The sequence below is a fragment of the Triticum dicoccoides genome, chromosome 1B (genome assembly GCF_002162155.2).
Source record: "Triticum dicoccoides isolate Atlit2015 ecotype Zavitan chromosome 1B, WEW_v2.0, whole genome shotgun sequence".
Taxonomy (NCBI): Eukaryota; Viridiplantae; Streptophyta; class Magnoliopsida; order Poales; family Poaceae; genus Triticum; species Triticum dicoccoides.
In genome coordinates this window covers 522,628,315-522,635,781 of record NC_041381.1, presented here as the reverse complement: position 1 = coordinate 522,635,781, position 7,467 = coordinate 522,628,315, and the positions used below count along the sequence as shown (strand labels likewise).

At 49.1% G+C, this 7,467-nt stretch overlaps 1 pseudogene; it reads left to right on the top strand.

Annotated features, from left to right (window-relative positions):
- Nucleotides 1-3,295: 3,295 nt before the first annotated feature.
- The window catches only part of LOC119350540, a 9,811-nt pseudogene continuing 5,639 nt past the window's right edge, over nt 3,296-7,467 (top strand).

Sequence of the window (7,467 nt, the reverse complement as noted above, 5' to 3'; positions counted from 1 at the left end):
ACCCTCCCCCACTCAACCGCCGCCGATGACCACCCGCACCCTCCCCGGCCCGCTCCACCATCACAAATGAATGCAACTAAATTTGCAAAGAAAAAAATTTGATTATATTTTCAAATAACAAATTTGATGATATTTTTAAATAATAAATTTGATGATATTTTTTCATATTCATAAATATTTTCAAATAACAAATTTGATGATATTTTAAAAAAAATTATTATTGTTTTTATAAAAAATATTACTGTTATGCTTTAAACAAGTTTGAACATATTTAAACACAAATAAATATCAAACAATATTTTAAATGCATAAATACAAAAATTGGGGAGCCTGGGAATCGAACCCAGGACCTCCTAGTGTGTGTGCTGCGTGCTGACGAGTCGGGCTAGTGGGCGTGTTCTGATGGAGTGGGGGTTAGGTGGAATATAACCTGACCAGTCGGGCCAGTAAATAAAACAAAATTCTAATGGTGCACCAGGGCGAGGTGCGCCATTAGAATCGTTGTACTTATATCGCACTAGGGGGAGGTGCGCCATCAGAACCCTCCCCCCACTCCACCTATTCCCCTCGCACTGTGGCCTTCCTCCCTCCCTCGCCAGATCCACTCGACCCCAACCGTATGCCGCCGCCCCCTTGCTCCGCCCCCTCCGTCCGCCGCGCCTGCACGCCATCGGTGACGCCGCCGCCGCTGTGGTCTTGCGCTGCCCCGCCGCCGCCGCCCCGACCCCCGTGGGACTCCACCCCTGCCGCCCCCGCGCCCCCCGAACGGGATCGGTCGAGCGCGCGCCGCTCGCTCCTCTCCTCTCCTCCACCCTCCGACGAGCGAGGGCCTCCTCCGGCCCCTGCAGCAGCCGGCGAGCACGGCCCCAACACGCCCACCCCGCCTACCCCTGCCATCCTCCACCACCGGCCCCTGCTCTCCTTCGACCGCGGCGAGCAAGGACCCGAACGAGCTCGGACCCCGACCCCTTCGCCGACCCCGACCCAGACCGCTCCGGCGACCAGGTACCTCTCCTCCTTCCTCCTTCCTCCCTCTCTCCACCATTCCCCATTCCCTCCCTCCCTCCCCTCGACCGTGGCAGTGTAGGTCATCTGAATAAAAACCAAAGCCAATTCTTCAGTTCAAAGCCAAATAGAGACACGAGGCAGATCCCCTAAATCTACTTACTCTGGTCTTACCATTGTCAAATTTTATTTGTCTCGCTGTAAACAAGTTATGACTTGAGTGATGTTTAGGCTGGGTTTGCGGTTTCTGAACTGTATTGAAACTGACTGCTCTGAACTTGTTTAGTGAGATGATCATGTTTTTGCTGCTGTTTGGTTCTGAAGATGAGTAGCAAGTATAGTAGGAAGATGATGCATAGTAGTTTTATGTTGTTGTAGTAGTTGTAGTTGTAGATAAAGTAGCAGTATCATGTGCTACTGTTGTAGATACAGTAGTTGTAGGAACATTAGATACAATAACAAGTGTCATGTTGTTGTATTAGATACAGTAGCAGTATCATGTGCTGCTGAAGATGAGTAGTTGTAGGAAGATAATGCCCTAATGGAATGACATGAGTATTTGGCTTGCCTTTTTTTTCTCTTGTAGAATTTTTTTATTGACGGTATAAACGAATCGGAGACTCGCTAGGTAGGTTCTCCTAATTAATTAGAAATGATGCATCTTGCAATTAGGGGGAATATTGCAACCTGCTGCTAAACTAGATCATGAATATGTCATTGCTTTTCAGTGAGCTCCTAAGTGTACTATTATTCATTTATGTCCTATTTTCAGCAAAGGTCATGCTGAAATTTTCCGTGAATTTTAGCATGACTTTGCTAAAAATAGGACATATGGGATACTTGCGACTAATGCATGCGCCGGGGTATCTTAGTACTTAGTTAAGTAGGATCAACTGCCCCGCCATTCTTGCTGCATTAAACCATAGGTGGCAATAGAGCCAAGTGATTAGGCCCAACTTAGAATTCTCCTTAGTATCGATAAACCCTAGATGATAAACCCAACATAGGTGGCAATAGAGCCAAGTGATTAGTGCCAAGTGATTAGGCCCAACCTTGAGTGCCTCGGCATCGATAAACCCTAAATGATGAAAACTTAACTTGGCTGCCCCAGATGCCTCGATGCCGATGAGAACCTAAATGATGTATGCTTAGGCTTTTAGGGTGCCTCGGCATCGACCCACCCTAAACGATAAAAGCTTAGCTTTTAGGATGCCTCGGTGTCGACAAACCCTAAATGATGAGACCATGATCTTGTTGCTTGACAATAACCAACTTTTTGACCAAACTTTTTTCCTATTTAGAGCGAAACATGGCCCACAACGATGAGGCTGGCGGTTCGGGTGGCAAGCAATTCTAAGAGCTATCCCAGGAGTTGGAGAAAGAACATCACCGCTATGAGGACGCTGCGGAAGACACCGATCCTAACTACACAACCCCTAGTGGCGTCGGGGATGACAGCACTGATGATGGCGGCGCACGCATAGATGGCAGCCAACCGAAGAGGAAACGGAAGGACCGGCGGCCGAACGCGCTCTGCACCGTCAAGGAGGAATTTACTCAAGTGGATTCCGACGGGAATCCAACGGAGCCCAAACATATAGTCAAGGGGTACTCGGTTCAGCTCGGGTGCATTCTCCGGAGCATCGTCTCGATCAACACCGAGAACCTTAGGCATAAGGACCGAGGGAATTTGCGCAACCTCCTCTTCATGAAGCTATACGAGCGATACAAGTTCCCCGCTGAATTTGAAAACACACGCCTCTCAGGGAATAAAGTGAACAGCGCCGCCCTCACGAGGATGAGCACGACCCTGTCTACTTGGAGAAGCGCGGTGAAGAGAATGATTGAGAAAGGTGATAGTTATGAGAAGATCAAGGCGAAAAATCCTTTGATCAGCGAAGATGACTACAAGGAGTTCAAGATCAAGTGCGAGAGCAGTGCAACCTCCGAATCAAGTCAGTGGGGGAAAGAAATGCGGGAGTTAAACTTAGGGGAACACAAACTCGGTCCCGGCGGTTACAAAGTGGCGGAGCCTATATGGGACAAGGAGGACACGGAGCGTGCTGAGCAAGGCCTACCGCCCCGCTTCGACAAATACAACAGTGACAAGCAGACCAGGAACTATGTCAGGGCCCGGTACAAGAAGGACCCGATAAAAAAGGAGCTTACCACGGATCCGAAGACCAGGGCGCTTGAGCTTGTTCTGGCGAAGGAGACTGAAAGCAGTAGCGCGGGGTTGTCTCAGAGAACCCATTCTTGGGAAAACACTCTAAATAGGGCGTTGAACATAATGAAAAACAAGGATAAGCTCAGTAAGCCATCGTCAGCTGGTCGTGTGGCCGGCAAAGGCTTGTCCACAAAATGGTCGGCATACTATACCGCTGGTGGGCGAAAGGAGAAAAAGACCAGCTCGGAAAGCCAGTCACGCGAGGTTCAAGAACTCAAGGCACAAGTGGCATGGATTCCGGAGATTATCCAAGAGCAAGTGCAACAACATCTGGGATCGACGCTCACTGGCATTATGCCTACCTTGATTCATGGGCTGACGACGTGGATTGCGGGTGGCCAACAGAGGCCGCCCCGGATTCTCAGCTTCACGGCCAGCAACTCGCACAACGCGTAGGCGGCGCCATTGGTGTCTCCGGCGGCGGTATTGGTGTCTCCGACGCCGGCACGACCGGCATTGGAGCTTAATGCACCCGGGTGTACGCCGGCCGGCACCTCGGCAGCAAGCGGCCCCTCCGTCAGTTGCACGCCCACCGTTGGTGGTGCCTCGACATTAGCCGAGCTTGACGCCATCATCATGGTAACTCATTAAGCCTCTCGGCCGAGGACTTTATCTCCTTTTGCCTTTGACTGGGCATCCCTGACGTCCTACATGTTTTCGCAGGGCGCCGCCGACGTTCCGTGCACTCTCCTGCACTTCGTGAACAACGAGTTGGTCGATGTTGCCAAGGGCAAAATTGTTCAACCGGGCAACCCCGTGTTCCACGGTAAATCGATGCCACCCACCATGTATAGGGTTGAACTGGTTCGGGGGCTGCCAGGCTACGACGAGTTGTTACCTCCGATTCGACCCGCCGGGGCCAACGAAGATGATCTGATGACCCTCAGCGCTTGCATAAGCTGGCCCCTGCTTTTGCCGAAGAGCCAGATTCATTTGGGGGCGGGGGACACCACCCCAAAGACAACACCGCCAGTCGTGCCGGCACCAAGCCATGGCAAGACCGCCGCAACGCTACCGGACATGCCGGACATCCCTATGGCACACGATCCGAACATGCATATGGCACAGGATCTGAACGACGACGACAATGACGACGGCTGTACATTTAGCAACGTCGATAAGTACTTTGCCGAACATGGGTACGATGACGAATTCTGCGGGCCTCTTTCTCAAGAACCCAACCCTACAAAAGACGACCGCGGTCTAGCTGGTATGGCGGAGAAACCCAATTGCAACAGGCGTCGTCTGGCGTTCAGTTCTCAGGAGACGCCTCCAGCTGCCGACTTCACCGAGCCTCAGATAGCCGAGGAGCCAAATATTATCAGCCCCAACACACTCAAGAAGGCGGTCTGTGAGCAGAACTCAGTCCCATTAGAACAGAAGAAGAAGGGACGAAAAAAGAGAGTAAAAGGGTGCCAGCCAGCCGGCACCGGGTACAATCCGTGCTCAGGACGAGCCACCTTTACCTAAGGATATCTCGAGGAGGGTGCATGTGGCGGGTAGGGCGATGCTACCGACAAATATGCTCAATGCTGCAACCGGTCCTATGCAGAGTCTGCATGACAGTGTTCTTTCTTTGGAGAAGCGGCGTCTCAGAGAGAATGATGTGGCATACCCGGTTTTCGTGGCCAAGGTGCCAGAGGGCAAGGGCTTTGTGGATGGCCCCATCGAGGGTACGATCGTCCTGTGGTTTGATGACATCTTTGCTATGTTTAACCTTCATCCGCTGCACTACACCCTCGTTCAGCTGTTTTCGCTGAGTATGGAGATGCAGATCATTAGAGACAAGACCCCGGACATCGTGATAGTCGACCCCTTCTACATGCGTGCCAAGAACTTGTGCAACACTGGGGACCGGCATGTCGCGAGTTCTTACCTCAAAGGCGTCATTCTGGCAAACCCAGATAAGGATAACTTCCTCGTGCCTTACTTTCCCGAGTAAGTCATCCCCTAACCGCCCCGTAACATATGATTTCTTAGATTTCGATCGTTCTTTTTTTTCTAACATTCTGTGTTCTGTGCAGTGACACACATTGCACACTCATCCTCTTAAGCCCGAAATATTCCATGGCCACGTATTTCGACCCGGACCGTGACTCTAAGATAGACTACACAAATATCAAGAAAGTTCTTGATGATGTTCTCCCTGGCTACGCCAAATCTGGAGGCACCTTCACCAAGCCAGTTCGTAGGCGGTACGGCGCGCATGTGTTTGCCCACAATACAAAGTTCTCCTGCGTCAAGCAGCCGCCTGGCGGTCAGAAGGATGCCTACTACGCCCTCCATCACTTGCGGGCAATCGTATGAGACCATCATCACCTTCTGCTACCAGATAATCTCAAAGAATGGGCCGCGAGCTTGTCGGCAATCCAGGACGCGGACATCAAACAAGAATTCTTTCGCATCCAGTCGGAGTTTGTGGAAATTATCCATCAAGATGTCCTTCGTACCTCGGGGCAGTTCTACCTCAGATATCAACCGTCCAACCGTGAGATAGACACAACGCTACAAATGCAGGCTGACAACGCCCGCGATTTCATGACCATCATAACAGACGGCGGCTTCATCCACGCTCCGGTCCCCCATGAGTCGAGTCGAAGGGAGTGATGCTATATGTAGTTCTGAAACATTGATTGGCTCATGTTGTAATTAAACTTTAATGAACTTGTATGTCTCTTTGTCTTGGACAGTCGTTCAACTTAGATGTAATCGATGCTATTTATTAGTAGGACCATGAATCGTGCTATTAATATCTTGCTTTTCTCTTCTGATCCTTTTGTTGCATACTTATATATTTCTTATGTATTGTCTGTTGCTTGGCTTGTGCATAGAGATGCCGTCGTATGTCGTGTACAAGGGTAAGGTTCCCGGAGTCTACGACGACTGGGAGGAGTGTCGGAGACAGGTTCACCGTTTCAGCGGTAACAGTTACAAAGGGTACACCACTAGGGCGGAGGAGGAATCTAGATACGCCCGCTATCTAGCGGGAGAGAGGAGGGAGCGTTGGAGGAACCGGATGAAGACCAGTTTCATCGCGATGATGCTCATTGTGATGACAGCAACTTTCTTCTATGTGATGGTAGTTTAGATGATCGATATCGACTTGTAATGTGAAGACAAACTCACTACTCGCGGTCTCGAGACTTGTAATGTTCTATCTTTGTTTGGTCTTTTGAATTCGGAGATTAATATGATGATTTGTATTCGGAGACTAATCTTCTATTGTATTCGATGCTGTGTGGTGTTGTCTAAATTCTGTCCAATAATGTATTTTGAAGCCTGTGAAAATATCAGGAAAAAAAATCCCTAATATTCATACTAGTGGCGCACCACACAAGACACTAGTGGCGCACTGATATAATCACACTAATGGCGCATCACCCACTGGTGTGCCATTAGTATGCCAAAGCACATGAGTACATATGGCCCCCTCGGAGGCATTCTAATGGCGCACTGTGGGCTATACTAATGGTGTACTACCTGGTGCACCATCAGAACACCAGATACTAATGGCGCACCAGTGGTGCGCCATTAGAATTTAATTCTAATGGCGTGATGCTAGTGGCGCACCAGTAGTGCGCCATTAGAAGGCAAAACTGGTGCGCCACTAGCATGCCTTTTCCTAGTAGTGTCATGGTGTCAAGGTAAGCTGAGAGGAAAAATGAGAGCGGGACTGGATATAGACTATTGAAGTCGTACCACTCTCCATCCACGTTCTTAATGCAGAACCAATGATCCTGGAAGTGGTAGATGAAGACAGTTTCTAGTTCTAGACTTGATTTGGATGCCGCTGCAGCTCGAGAATACATGAAGATAAATTAGAGGTCCCATGCCTCTAGTACCCTCTTCAAAACCTATTAATGAAAAGAAACAGAGGTTCATGAAATGATGTGGAGTAGCAATTCCAGTGGAATGTGCTGAGCTAATAGGAAAAAAAATGAAGTTGAATAATTTTGCTAGTATACACCTTACCAATAGAATAAATAATGAATGCCACATTGCAATTGTTGTAATCATGGAAGACATCACCATGACAAGTGGCATCGGGATTGCATGATGGTGGATTTGTAGAAGAAATTTGTTGGTGTTTGGGAGAAGTGCATCTAGCACTTTAACTTTGGGAGAAGTGCCATCACCGGATTTAGAAAGATAAAGTGCATCTACCACTTTAATTTTGGGAGGAGTGCAGTGTATTATTTCTTGCCCATAAGAACTTCTAGAAGTCCCACCATAAG